Source organism: Pelophylax lessonae (genome assembly GCF_965119305.1).
Source record: "Pelophylax lessonae genome assembly, chromosome: 4".
Classification (NCBI taxonomy): domain Eukaryota; kingdom Metazoa; phylum Chordata; class Amphibia; order Anura; family Ranidae; genus Pelophylax; species Pelophylax lessonae.
This window is the reverse complement of record NC_138771.1, coordinates 314,543,125-314,558,232: the sequence shown is the minus strand read 5'-3', so window position 1 is coordinate 314,558,232 and position 15,108 is coordinate 314,543,125.

The window sequence follows — 15,108 nt, the reverse complement described above, 5'->3', positions numbered from 1 at the left end:
ACCTCTGGTAAGTGTATTACCATTAGGCGTGCACTGTGGTGAGGTGGAGGTCTTGTATCCTGTTTGCATGCGGTTTGCTGCTACTCCAATGGACTATCTTTTGGACTGTTACACGTCATTTGGACTTTGAACTAGAAGTATATATTCAAGCAGCTATTTCAATAGGAATTTATTTACCTATATGAGTTATTGGTGTATGTGCTTAATACACTGTGAGCGCCGCTAGTGGACTCGTGGGGAGTTTTATCCAAAACTTTTAAAGAGTGCACCTTCCTTTTACAGTAAAGTATAACATTGAAATAAGATGATCATTCCTACTTAGGCTACTTCATAGTATAGAGTAGAAAACAAAGAAATAGAATAAAACAGAATAGAAAAGAAAATAAAGGAATAGAATAGAATAGAACAGAATACAATACAAAATACAAGAATAGAAAAAAACAGAATAGAAAAGAATAGAGTAAAAAAAAATGGAAAATAAACAAATAAAATAGAATGGAATAGAAAAAATACAAAAGATTACAATTGAATAGGTTAAATTTAGCCATCTTCCAAAATTCAAGTTTCGAAATTCAAATTTCGAAAGATGTCTATATCCGTTCTATTTTATTCTATTCTATTCTAGTCTATTCAATTTGTTTTCTATTATAATCTATTCTATTTTCTTCTAGTTTTTTTCCTTTCCTTTTCTTATTTTAATCTTTTATAGTCTATTTTATTATTTTCTTTTCTATGCTATAAAGCAGCCTAAGTAGGAATCCTCATCTTTTTTCACTTTTGTACCATACTGTATTTATTACAATATGTTTCCATTTTGAATACAAATACATTTGACAATAATGGATATAAAATTTTGTTCTCTGTGTGTCTGTCCTAATCAGGGGTCAGGCTTGAACACCAGTTACTATAGCAGTAGCCAGACTTCCACCGACCTGCGGGATAGGTATACATGCAGGTCACCCTGGTGGATGATGCGGGCTCACCTGAGGTGTGGGGTCTAAGTACTAACCGGTGTTCACCAGAGTTCCTGATGGTGGAGATGGATTTAAATGCATGTTAGTACCAGGTCATGGTCCTCAGGATCGCCCCACCAGGAGGTGAGCAAGCCAGGGTCCAGAAGCAGATATAACAGGTAAGGATCAAACAGAAGCATAGTTAGTAAACAAGCCAAAGGTCAGTGATGAGAAGTTGCAGGTTAGGATCAGGCAAAAGCGTAGTCAAAGAACAAGTCAAGGATTGGTAACGAATGGTAACAAAGACAGGGACGGCAGCAGAGAAGACAGAACGAGATATTGGCTGGAGAGAGCACAATAATATGGCAAACAGGAAGTGCAGAGACATAGCTTAAATCAGGAAGTTCATGGGAAGAGCAAAGAGTTCAAGGTCTAGCAGAAATCAAGGAACAAGGCAGGGTTGTCCAATGGATCAGACAAGGTGCTGTCTAGCATCTCGGATAGCTAAGCGAGAAGCGTCATTGTCAGGGCAGCAGAGGTCCCAGGTTCAAGTCCAGACCCTGACACCTATGTACATACAATAGTCGGCGCATAGAATAGTAAATGTTAGTTGACTATTGCTCTCAAGTCATTGCAAATTTGCATGTGTTATACATCTGTCATTTGAATTGTATGTACTTTACTATAAGTGGCTCTCCGTTGTCGGTTTGCTGGCGACGTATTTCATATTTGCGGAATATGGTTCCTAAGTTGTACCATATGAGAATTCTTATACAATTGCATGCTCCTTTTATGTTGATCTACATAATTTGTAATATGTCACATATAGAAAGTATTACTTGGATTTTGGTGCAGGGGATTTTGGTGAAAAGACAAACCTCTTTCGCCCTTTCAATTTAGGCTGGCTACACTCTACTGAGATTTCTTATTGAAAACTACAACTTTATTATAGAAAGTATGGACATGTATTTATGAATTGGTATCTTTTCTTCCAGGGTACCCTTAATTCCTTAAAAATTCTTATACATAACAAACCGAATTAAAGGTTTAATTGTATTTTTATTGCCTTGAGAGGTGTAGAGAGATTTTTCTTTTTTTTTTTTATTTTTAGATAAAATGCTTATGCTGCATGTGTATATTCTTCAAAGTGATTGTAAAGGTTAGTTTTTTTTAATTTTTTTAAAATAACAAACATGTTATACTTACCTGCTCTGTGCAAGGGTTTTGCACAGAGCAGCCCCGATCCTCCTCTTCTGGGGTGCCCCGGTGCAGCTTTTGGCTCCTCCTCTTCATTGTGTGCCCCCACAGAGACCGCTTACCATGGGGGCACCCGTGCGGGAGCTCTCCAGAGTCCTGCTGCTGCATCCATTGACACAGACAGCAGGACTTGGCTCGCCCAATGGCTCCTGCTGCTATCAATCTATCCAATGAGGACCTGAGACAGCAGCTGGATCTGCTGGGCTCCTGCTCATCACTGGAATGTTCAGGTTTAGGTAACAATAACGGGGGATTAACCAAGAAGGTGGAAAAACCTTGAGACTTTACAACTCCTTTAAAGGACAGTAATATAGTAATGTATTTAATTTCCTGAATGTATTTATAAAAGACAGCAGTTATTGCTCTTCTTGGTGTAGCCACCCTGTCCTAGGCAGGAGTGTCTTTTTAAAGCATGTATGTAAACCCTCATCTTGTAAAACAACCTATTCAGTTTAAAATAGAAATCAAAGGCAAAACACTTGTGTTTACAGTACATATAAAAAAAATGATACCTTTTTTTCCCTTTTTCTTATAAGTGACCCTCTGTTCTCAGCTGCATAAGGAGCTAGGGGAGGATAAAAAGCAGAACACTAGTCTTCCCATTAAATGGCTGTGTAGGGGAGGAGCATGTCAGCACAAGCCTGAGCATTGGATTAGCTCCCAGCACATCCAGAAAACTGACCATGCTGTGCTCCCCTGCCTATTGTGGTCAGTTTGTAAAAAGCAGAATGACTGGCAGGAACATCAGGTATTTCACACAAAGGAAGCAATATAAAGTGACGAGGATACTTTTTCATAAAGGTACATAGTACAGCAGGCACATATCAGGAATATGAATTGTTGAGTTTACATATTCATTAAATTTAGTGGTGCTAAGTTGCAGCCAGCTTAGCTGAACTGATAGTTCAGTTTCTTTGGGTTTCTCCTGGGCCTTGGTTACTAAATGTGTTCTTCTGTTGCCAGTAAGTGCCACTGCTGCCTCTGGTAATAACATGAGAGCTTACCAGAAGTATGAATATTTATCTTTCTCTGGCCAACCAGTAGAGGTTTCCTTGCCACTTCCTTGCCACTGGTGCATGCTGGGAGAGGGTATACATTTCAGAGTGTGACCTTGGGAAGGCTTTCTGTTCTCTCCTGGGCCTGCTGCTTGGGGTAGGGGGTGTGTTTGCTACTGAAACCTTTTTGGCCTGCTGCCAGAGATGGTGATCATGTGGCTGAGCAGAGGCCTGGATTGGTAGCATAGCCCGTGGAACCTTGGAAATTAGGAGCAATGGAGGACCTCCAAATGTCTTAAGGGGCCAGAAGAAGCTCAGATGTGGAGCATGAACCTCACTGGAGTGTTGTGTTTCTACCCAGGGTGCCAGCAGCTAATATTCTAAGTGCTTTGCAGTTAGGAGCTACAAATACAGAATGCCAAGTTGGCATCAAGGTTCTTTATCTGTGAGGACTGTGAATACTTTTGTTCCTTTTTTGTGGAGTGTCAGGTCACCTGTGGCCAGGTGACAACTGCACCCTGTTGGAGGCAGGGGCGCAGCGCAAGGTAGTGAACCCTATAGCAGACTGCTGCGGATGGACCAGAACGTGAACCCAAGATTCCCCAGGGCGCGGAGTCTAAGACCCAGCAGGTGTTCACCAGGGCCTCTAGTGGTGAGGATAACAACAACAACAATGTAGGAGCGCTAACAAAACCTCCAGCACATGAAGAGTAAATGGGTTAGAACGGGTGGGGGAGGGGAAGGGAAGAGAACATGAGGAATAAAACTGCAAAAAAAAAAAAACGCAGATGAAAAAACGGAGATGAAAAAAATACCATAAATTGATGAATGACAGAGTCCTGATGGAAAATGTCCAAGGCACCGAGCTGCTCTCCACAGACAAGAGGACAGACACCCCCTACTTTTATCACTTACCAAAGGTCCATAAAGATCCCCTGCACCCTCCAGGTAGACCTATTGTTGCTGCAATGAGAAGTATTACCAGTGGTCTCTCCCAATTCATCGATGTTTACTTACAACCTCTCGCCCAAAATCTGCAATCTTATATACGAGATTCTGGCCACTTATTGGAACAGATCATCCCATACAGATGGGAAGATAGTTACTCTTGGTTGTCCTTGGACGTTAGCTCATTGTACACATCCATTCCCCACAATATAGGCTTACAAGCCATTCAACATTTTCTTCTTGAAGACTCCTCTTTACATCATGATCAAGTGGCTTTTATTTTGGATGCGACACAGTTTTGTTTAACCCACAATTATTTTCAGTTTGAGGACACATTTTATTTACAGATAAACGGCACAGCTATGGGCGCCAATTTTGCCCCGTCGTACGCAAATCTTACGATGGGTTATTGGGAATTGAGATATATTTGGTGGAACAATCCGTTCGCTAAACATATTGTCTTCTTTGGGCGTTACATCGATGACATTATCGTCATTTGGGATGGCTCTGTCTCCCAGATCGACGATTTTGTCGGGCATTGTAACAACAACTCCCTGGGCCTTTCGTTCACATTTTCCTCACATCCTGATTCTATGCCATTTTTAGATTTGGAACTTGGACATGAATCTCATCAGATATATGCCAAGAATTACATCAAACCTACGGGTGGTAATTCATATCTTCATTTTAACAGTTGCCATCATCCCCAATGGACAAAGAATATACCCAAGGGCCAATTTTGTCGAATTAGACAGAATTGCACTAGAGATTCGGACTATTTAGCTCAAAGTGAACATCTGAAGCAAAAATTCTCAGAAAAAGGGTACCCAGAAGATATAGTCAGTCAAGCCTTTGAGACTTATCTTCCAGGTAAACCCCCCAGTTCTAGGGTTACTACTGACCATCACCCGTTCCGATTTGTCACCAGGTTTCATTGCCAATATAGAAAAATGGAAAAAATTCTGGCGAAGCATTGGGACATTCTAAAACAAGATCCCTATCTGAACTCCGTAGTTTTGGACAAACCTAAAGTGACATATAGGAGAGCTACAACTTTGAAAAATAAGATAGCGCCAAGCAAATTAAAGAGAACTAAGACTACCAACCGCTTGCCATGGATGATTCCTTTAAAAGGCATGTATGCGTGCCGAAAAAAGCTGTGCAAAATGTGCAATTTTGTGCGACACGGCCAAAAAGACTTTACACATAACGACAAAACGTATGTCTTGGAAAAAATTTTTTATAATTGTTCAACTGAATACGTGGTGTACTGTCTGATATGCCCGTGCCAACTGCTCTATGTAGGTCGCACGATTAGACCAGTCAGACAACGCTTTGGGAAACATCGCCGCCTCATCGAGGGGGGATGTGATCTCCATAGCGTCCCGCGACACTTTCTAGAAATCCACGGTAAATCTACTGAGGGTCCAAAAATCTGGGTCATTGAAGCTATCCCCAAAGAATTACCAGAAGGTGAACGTTTTTCTAAATTGTGTATGCGAGAAACCTTTTGGATTTACACATTGGATGCTCTCGCGCCTCGAGGGTTAAATGAAGAGCTTGATGTACATACCATCTTATAATGTTGCGCCCTAAGCCTGAGTTTTTTATAATATTTTTTATAATATTTTCCTAATATTTCATAATTTTTTATATATTTATATTTTTACATTCTGATGCTTTTATAGATATATTAAAATATCTTGTTGTTTTTTTTCTCTTAGGTCCATGTATAAGTAAATTATAGGGACCACAAGTATACTTGCAATATACTGATTTTTGTCTTTTTATTATGTGATTTTTATTCTATTTAATGGTTTTAATGCCCGATCAAATCCTTGTTAATGGCGGGTTCACGATCATTCATATAATTAATTAATTTTTTTTTTTTCATGTATTTTATTTCACGTATTGTTGTTTCCATATAACTCTAGGGGTCCTCAGTGAGCCTAGGTTAGCCTGGGTTCTCCTAGTTTTATCTTATCCTATTTTTATTATTCAATTATTTTCTTTACTAAGCATGAGATTGATGATCAATTGTCTTTTTATTTTTATTTTTCACATATTTCATCGATTGAACAGACTCCACATATGTGCCGCTAATGTTTTATATTAATGTAGTGATTAATTGCAGTTTTATATAGTATTGCCTGTCTATATGTCATTTTAAATCACTAGCAGGTTCCCTTTCTCCTGGGCTGTGTCCAATTATCCTTTATTGTGCACCATATATATTCCCTGGAATAAACACAGCTTCACAGCACCTGAAGAAAGAGCGCGCAGGGCCGTACGTGACCCAGCGCATGCTCAGAAACACGTTGTGCATACCGTGCATATTCCACACACCATACATTCCCTGGTGACGAGGCCGCGTTCCAGCTTCCACCGCACATCGCAGCCGCTGCCTTAGACGCTGACCGCCGACTGCTGGAGGAGGTAGCCGGCTTCCTTTTCTCCTCTGATCAGCGATCAAGCTTCTGAATTGCTGCACACGAGTGGATGGCACCTCCCAGAGGAATTCCTGATGTCCATGACTTGACACAGCTCGATGACTTTGGTTTCTAGTGAGTTTATATCACCTATGCCTTGTTATTAATAAAGACTGTCTGCACTTAGAGCGCTCTCTCTCTTTTTCTTTTGCCTAGTGGTGAGGATGGACTTCGCTGCAGCTGGGCCCAGGTCGCGGCCCCTGGGGTCCCCCAGGTCACGCTCCGTAGGGGGAGAAGGGAAGCAGCCACTCAGGACACACAGAATGGTGAAGGGTAAGCCGAGGTCGGTGTAACAGGCAGACAAGGGTAGTCAAGGGACAGGCCAAAGGTCAGGGTAACAGGCAAACAGGAATAGTCAGGGACAAGCCAAAGTCGGTACACAGAGGAGTAATTTCAAGCACACGGCAAACAGGAACAGGAAACTAATACTGTTGAACAGCAAAGCAGGCCTGCAGTGCGTTGGTTAATATAGACTTCCTGTGATGACCTGGGCGGGGCAGGAACAGGAAGTAGAGGTGATAAAAAGGATCCAGAAATGCAGTCTGACCTCTAATACAGACATGAAGGTACAGGTAAGCTTGCCAAGCTCTATTGCAAGTCCATGACAGTACCCCCCCTCTTACGAGGCCTCCCCCTACCCCGCCTGGGCCCAGGTTTAGAGGGACACCTCAGATGAAACCCTCTTAACAGACGAGGTGCAAAGACCTCTGATGCAGGAACTCAAGACCTCTCCTCAGGACCAAAGCCTTTCCAATGAACAAGGTACTAAAGAACGCCTCTACAGTCGGGAATCCAGAACTTGACTGACCTCGTATTCCTGATTATCCTCAGAGACCGGTGCCATGGTAGAGAAAGGACGAGAAAACTTATTGAGGACTAAAGGCTTCAGAAGGGAAACATGGAAGAAGTTAGCAATCCTGAGGCTTTTGGGGATCTGAAGTTTGAAACAAACCAGATTCAGTTTAGAAATGATGGTATATGGACCAATGAATCTTGGAGCAAACTTCAGGGAAGGCACTCGAAGCTTGATGTTCCTGGTGGAGAGCCAAACTTTGTCCCCTGGCTGAAGAGAAGGTGGTTTACGCCTGCGGCGGTCAGCAAAGCCTTTGAATTTGTTGGCAGCTGCCCGGAGGGAATCATGAACGTCACTCCAGATAGAATTGAAGGACTCCTGAGCTGAAGCCAACGCTGGGATATCCAGAGAACAGGCCATGGGAAGCGGAAGTTGAGGATGTCTTCCATAAACTGCGAAGAAGGGAGTTTTCTGCGACCTGGTATTTACATGATTGTTATGTGAAAATTCCACCCACGGAAGTAGAGAGGACCAATCGTCATGATGAGCGGAGACTAAGGTGCGAAGAAAAACCTCTAACTCCTGATTAACCCTCTCCGTCTGCCCATTAGATTGAGGATGGTAAGAAGAGGAAAAATCCAAGGCAATATTGAGGGATTTGCAAAAGGCTCTCCAGAAACGAGACGTAAACTGAACGCCCCTGTCAGAAACAATGTGAGAAGGAACCCCATGGAGGCGGAAAATTTCTCGAATAAAAATGGGAACCAAGGCAGGAGCAGAAGGAAGACCAGGAAGGGGAACAAAATGAGCCATCTTGGAAAACCAATCGATTATCACCCAAATGACTGTATTACCGTCCGACACTGGGAGATCGGTGATAAAATCCATGGCAATATGAGCCCAGGGTTCCTTAGGAATGGGCAAAGGCATGAGGAGACCAGCAGGAGCTTGTGTGGAGGATTTAGACTGAGCACAGACATGACAAGCCTTGACATAGTCTTTGACCTCCGAGCGGAGATTAGGCCACCAGTAGTGACGGCTGATGAGCAAGAAGGAGCGGAGAAACCCTGCGTGGCCTGCCACCTTGGAATCATGCCCCCAACGAAGAATCTTAGTTCTTAGCTCAGTGGGGACAAAGGTCTTACCAAGAGGAATCTTCGAGTCCAGGGTGGTAGAATGGGCAATAATGCATGAAGTGGGGATGATCGGCTCAGGATCAGGAGTGGACTCCTCGTCCAAAGTGTCAAAGGACCTAGAAAGTGCATCAGCCCGACCGTTACAGGAACCAGGTTTGTACGTAATCGTGAAATTAAAACGGGAAAAGAATCCACCTGGCCTGTCTGGGATTCAAACGTTTAGCATTCTGTAGTTACTGTAAATTCTTGTGATTGGTGAAGATCGTTATGGGGTGAGGAGAACCTTCCAAAAGATGACGCCACTCTTCCAGCGCCAATTTGATTGCGAGAAGTTCCCGGTCACCAATGGCATAATTTCTCTCTGCCTGAGAAATTATTTTGGAAAATAACGCACATGGTTGACGTTTCTTCTCAAAGAGCTGAAGAAGAACAGCTCCCACCCCCACTGAAGAAGCGTCCACTTCAATAAAGAATGCATCCCCAGGATTAGGTCTCCTCAAGAGAGGTCCGGAGACAAAGGCCTGTTTCAGATCATGAAACGCAGCGACAGCTTCGGGGGCCAGATTTTGGCATTAGCACCCTTCTTGGTCAAGGCGATAATAGGTGCAGCAATGGAAGAGTAATTCCTTATGAACTGCCTATAGTAATTTGTGAAGCCAAGAAAGCGCTGTGTGGCCTTAAGACTAGCAGGAAGGGGCCAGTTGGTAATGGCTAAGACCTTCCCAGGATCCATACGAAGGCCCAAACTTGAGACAAAGCATCCTAGAAATAGGACCTCAGAACATTCAAAGGAACATTTCTCCAGCTTGGCATAGAGATTATTCTCTCGAAGGCGCTGGAGTACAGTGCGGACATGGTTTCTATGGACATGCAGATTTTCCGAAAAGATCAGAATGTCATCCAGATAGATGACAACAAACTGGTACAGCAGGTCCCTTAAGATCTCATTGACAAAGTTTTGAAACACAGCTGGGGCATTACACAGCCCAAAAGGCATGACCAGGTATTCGTAGTGACCGTCCCGAGTGCTAAACGCCGTCTTCCATTCATCACCTTCACGAATTCGATTGAGGTTGTACGCCCCTCTGAGATCCAACTTGGTGAAAATGGAGGCACCCTTCAACCTATCGAATAGTTCAGATATTAAGGGTAAGGGGTATCGGTTCTTAATAGTAACAGCGTTTAAGCCTTGATAATCAATGCAGGGTCTCAAGGTACAATCCTTCTTGGCGACAAAAAAGAACCCTGCTCCTGCAGGCGATGAGGATTTCCGGATGAAACCTTTCTCAAGATTTTCTGCGACATACTCAGACATGGCCTGGGTCTCAGGGATGGACAATGGGTAGGTACGACCCCTGGGCAGAGTTGCCCCAGGAACAAGGTCAATGGCGCAGTCAAAAGACCTGTGGGGAGGAAGCACTTCAGCTGATTTCTTACAGAACACATCCCAGTAATCGCTGTATGCAGCGGGAAGGTCAGAAGATACCGATGTGGTAGCAACCGGAAGTCTCCCCTTAGAGGTCACCTTGGAAAGACATGACGAGAAACATGAAGGGCCCCAAGCCAAGATCTGCCCAGAGACCCAGTCCACATGGGGAGAGTGGAGCTGTAGCCAAGGAAGGCCCAATACAATGGGAGTAGAGGCTTTGGGCAGGATGAGAAAGGATATCCACTCCTGGTGGAGAATCCCTACTGACATCCTAATGGGTAGTGTCTGGAAGCGAATAGGGCCCCCTGGAAGAACAGTTCCATCAATAGCCAAGACTACCAACGGCGTAGAAAGGGGTGAAAGGGTGAGCTTCATAGAAGAAGCAGTTCTCCAGTCCATAAAGTTGCCGGCAGCCCCGGAATCCAGATATGCAAGGGTTGATTGGGGAGAAGTGCTTACATGAAGGGACACTGGAAGAAGAAGACGGGAAGGTGATGTTTCTGGGTCCAATACTCCACCTTCCAAATGTATTAGACCCGAGCGTTTCCCAGACGAAGCGAACAGGAGTCACGAAAATGTCCCTTGCCTCCACAATAGAGGCACAAGCCCAAAGTTCTGCGTCTAGCACGTTCCTCGGGGGTTAGTCTGGTCCGGCCCAGCTGCATGGGTTCCTCTGGCAGAGGATGCTCCACGGAACGAAGAGAGGGGAGCTCAGACTGGCTAGGTCCCAGGGAGTGTTGGCGTTTTCTTTCTATGGACCTCTCCTGAAAACGAATGTCGATCTGGTTGCATAAGGTGATGACCTCGTCCAGACCGACGGGGATGGTTCTTCCCGCTAATTCGTCCTTCACTCGTTCGGATAGACCCTGCAAAAAGGTAGCGACCAGGGCCTCATTGTTCCAGCTCAACTCAGCTGAGAGGATACGGAACTGAAGAGCATATTGTCCCACTGAACGGGATTCTTGGCGGAGACGTAAAAGAGCACTAGCCGCTGAAGAAACCCGAGCCGGCTCCTCAAAGATATTACGAAAGAGCTTCAGGAAGTCAGACAGGTTGGAAACTACCTGATCATTCCTCTCCCATAGGGGGGCAGCCCAGGCTAGAGCCTCACCGGAAAGGAGGGAAATAATATAGGCTACCTTTGCCCGATCAGACCGGAAGTTTTGCGGCTGAAGCTCAAAATGGATGGTGCATTGGCTAAGAAACCCCCTGCAGGCCTTGGAGTCTCCAGAAAAACGGATTGGAGGAGGTAGATTCAGTGAATGCGAATCTGTGACTGGCGCGACAGGCCCAGACACTGGTTGCTCTTGGTGTTGCGGATTCGAGGTTCCCAACGAGGTCTGAAGCTGTTCAAAGCGGGAAGACAGCTCCTGCAGGAATCGCATCACCTGAGTCTGATTAGCTTCTTGCGTCTCGAGTCTGTGAACGAAGCCCTGTAATGGATCATCTGGAGGGTGCGGCACGTCGGCCGGGTTCATGGCTGTTCAAACTGTCAGGTCACCTGTGGCCAGGTGACAACTGCACCCTGTTGGAGGCAGGGGCGCAGCGCAAGGTAGTGAACCCTATAGCAGACTGCTGCGGATGGACCAGAACGTGAACCCAAGATTCCCCAGGGCGCGGAGTCTAAGACCCAGCAGGTGTTCACCAGGGCCTCTAGTGGTGAGGATGGACTTCGCTGCAGCTGGGCCCAGGTCGCGGCCCCTGGGGTCCCCCAGGTCACGCTCCGTAGGGAGAGAAGGGAAGCAGCCACTCAGGACACACAGAATGGTGAAGGGTAAGCCGAGGTCGGTGTAACAGGCAGACAAGGGTAGTCAAGGGACAGGCCAAAGGTCAGGGTAACAGGCAAACAGGAATAGTCAGGGACAAGCCAAAGTCAGTACACAGAGGAGTAATTTCAAGCACACGGCAAACAGGAACAGGAAACTAATACTGTTGAACAGCAAAGCAGGCCTGCAGTGCGTTGGTTAATATAGACTTCCTGTGATGACCTGGGCGGGGCAGGAACAGGAAGTAGAGGTGATAAAAAGGATCCAGAAATGCAGTCTGACCTCTAATACAGACATGAAGGTACAGGTAAGCTTGCCAAGCGCTATTGCAAGTCCATGACATGGAGTCTGTTAGTATTCTTGTTCATGGGTGTCCTGTGCCCTATCCATCTCTCCCTGGATTTTTAGTGTGCGCTAATAAACTTTGTTTTTCACCTTAAAGTGTATGGGGTCCAACTGTTCATAACCCATTATTGCCTAAGTAATTTACACCCTGAGGTAAAATGTCAGCCCCCCCCCCCCGTCTCTGAAGTCAGGGGGTGCTACATGTATTAATGAATTTCTCTCCTTTTTGTATACCTTTCAACTCTGCAGGGTTTTGCGGGAGAGCCAGTCAATTGATTTGGACTGCTCACCTTTCCAGGCTATCCTCCTGTGGCTTGGATTGTGTTCACAACTTTTTTCATTATTAGTATGTGGTGTTATTCTGGGCACCTCTAACATAGAGCAGTGCACATGTTTTCAAGTAAACTGTTGTGCTTTAGACTGGTATCTGTTTTTCCTTTTTGCATGGTTGTATTATGTGTTATATTATTTGTGTGTTTGTGAGTAATTACATGGGGGGGGGGGGGGGTGCATGCATAAAACTTTTTGTAACAAACAATGTAGGGGCCCCTTGAATATTCTAACCAGGGCCTAATGCTGGCATGCAGCCTGGATGACTGGGAAAGGGAGGGCAGTAGGTATGTTGGATTTCTAGCAGGCGATTATTGCCAGCGGCTATAGTCCCTAGCAGTAATCTGTGGGTTCTTCTGGCTGGGAGGACTACCTGTGCCCCCCATAGCCTACCCCCCACCCCCTTCCCCCTGCCGGGAGAAAACAAAAGCTCTGCTGGAGGGATTCCCCCATCAACTCTGACTTTGTTGATGGGGGAATAGAACAATTTTTTTCCCCAAAGGTGGCAGGAAATTTCATACCCTATGGTCTGAGTCAGATTGAACCGGAAGCAATAAAGTCTAAGCTACTAGGGATTTTATTCCTTCCATGGTTTTAACAAATTCATATGATATGTCTGCTCTGGTTTCTGCCTCCATTGTTGGCAAATTTTATAATTTACTTCACCTACTTCATCCCTTCACAGGGGACTGAAGCATGGTAAACATAGTTTACTATACTTCAGTGATGAATGAACACAGGAGTGATTGGTACTGATTGCTCATTGTTCATTCAAGAAAGGAGAGGGCCAGTAAATTACATTTACTGGCTCCTTCCCCACTCGCCATCCTGAAACATCCCCTTGCAGTGCAGCCAGAGAGAGGGAGAGGAGGAGAAGCTGGCAGCACTGCAGGGGGAGTCAGATGAGGATTGGTGTCTGCAATAAGACAGTACAGCTGGCCCGCCTGCTCAGCAGGTGCCTGGGCCCCCCTTTTGAACCGATGGGACCCGGGCCCAGTACAGGAGGGCTGGCTGTACTGCCTTATCAGCAGCCCTGAATATATCAGATTATGGCTGATGTAAGGGTACAGTGAGGTGTGAAGTGCACAAAGCTTCCAGAAAATAGCACAGAAGGCAACCTTGAACTTCTCCAGATTGTAGGGGCATATACAATATATGTGTGCGATTTCAGTTGTCTGGAATTGTGTTGAAATGAAAATAAAATAAACGGAAATAGTAGAGTGTGAGTCCAGGGGAACAGTACACTCATTAGGTTCGCAATGAGGTGGCACAAAAGGAACCAAGTAAATTAATGTAGCACCCTCCTGGACAGGTGCTAGGTAAAAGCATATATTGCTCCTGCTGCTTATCAGGGGAGCTTGATCTGTTAGTTTGCCTGTCACATGTTTCCAGGTGTGATTCACTGGGTTTAAGGGAGTGTCCCCACTGTATCCAATGAGGGAGCTTGTTGGACAGTGGAGGAAACCTAGCCAGTGGCACATCAGGGTTTATAGCAGTCCCAGTGGGAGGGTATTCTTGCAATGCATCCTGGGATTAATGCATTATAATAATAATAATAATATTATAATAATAATATAATAATGTAATAAATACTGAGGGGACATGTGAAAGGGCGTCTTTGGCAGTAAGCAGAGTCCTAGGAGGAGGTGAACAGCTGTCTCTCCTCCTACAGAACCAGGTGTGGAGCTGAGCTGCAGAGGATCCAGAGTGCTGACAGTGGAGCTGCTGGCAGAATCTCTTCGGAAAAACAGTGTCCGTTAGTACTGAGGGACCTACCAAAGGGTCTGGCCCAGGACGGGGGACCACTCCAGAGAAGTCAGGGGGATCAAGTTGCTAGCTCACACAGGAAGTGTAACAGTAAAGGGGGTGCCGTGTAGTTGACCCTGAAGAATAGGAATAAAGGGGGTGCCAGGAAGGGCCCTGAAGATTGTTCTGCAGTACAATACAGTTTACCTCAGGAAGTTCACTTAATTCTTCTTCACTGCTTATGACAAGGTGAAGCCGCGGCCTAGTCGTTACTAGCGTTATACAGTGCTACTCAGTGTTACTCAGCGTTAATCAGCATTAATCAGTCGTCCCAGCTAATTGTGCATAGTTATACAAGTTGGAGTATCCCACTCATTCCCTTCTCCTACCCAAGTTCTCAATAAAAACACAAAAACCCAAAGCTCCTAGACTGTTTCCTCACTGAGTCACTCTGAAAATGTTGAACTGTGCTACTGTTGCTAACAGTGGCGGCTGGTGCTCAAAATTTTTGGGGGGGCGCAAAAAGAAAAATGTAATAGGTATTGCTTCGCGGCAAAAAACGCGGTAAAAAAATTGCATGACTTTGAGGTCATGGTACAGGCATGGCACAGGTGATGGCATAGGCATGGCACATGTGATGGTATAGGCATGGCACAGGTGATGGCACAGGGGATGGCATAGGCATGGCACAGGTGATGGCATAGGCATGGCACAGGTGATGGCATAGGCATGGCACAGGTGATGGCACAGGTGATGGCATAGGCATGGCACAGGTGATGGCATAGGCATGGTACAGGTGATGGCAAAGGTGATGGCATAGGCATGGCACAGGTGATGGCATAGGTGATGGCATAGGCATGGCACAGGTGATGGCATAGGCATGACACAGGTGATGGCATAGGCATGGCACAGGTGATGGCA